This window comes from Mytilus californianus, unplaced genomic scaffold, assembly GCF_021869535.1.
Source record: "Mytilus californianus isolate M0D057914Y unplaced genomic scaffold, xbMytCali1.0.p SCAF_5, whole genome shotgun sequence".
Classification (NCBI taxonomy): domain Eukaryota; kingdom Metazoa; phylum Mollusca; class Bivalvia; order Mytilida; family Mytilidae; genus Mytilus; species Mytilus californianus.
In genome coordinates this window covers 115,454,590-115,454,931 of record NW_026262701.1, presented here as the reverse complement: position 1 = coordinate 115,454,931, position 342 = coordinate 115,454,590, and positions in this window count along the sequence as shown.

Sequence of the window (342 nt, the reverse complement as noted above, 5' to 3'; positions counted from 1 at the left end):
TGCTGTCTTATTAATACTAGTAAAACATTAAAGTAATCTGGTAGTTTCTTTTTGAAATTAATATTTACAGACAGTTCTTTGGACGCAATATGCTAATATCAAATCTGGTGCTGATTCAGGATTTTGAAAAAGGGGGGCCCCCTAGTTAGCCAATGTTTGGACTGATGCTTGTAAAAAGTATATGCATTTATTGTATATGAAGCTCCATAAGGGGGGGGGGTGCCAGGCCCCCTGGGCCCCATAAATCCTCCTCTGCAAATGATTTCTAATGACGCTTATGGAACTATGTCATATAATCATGGAAAGATCATATTCAAAGAGCCTGAAGTCATCACCAGTTTT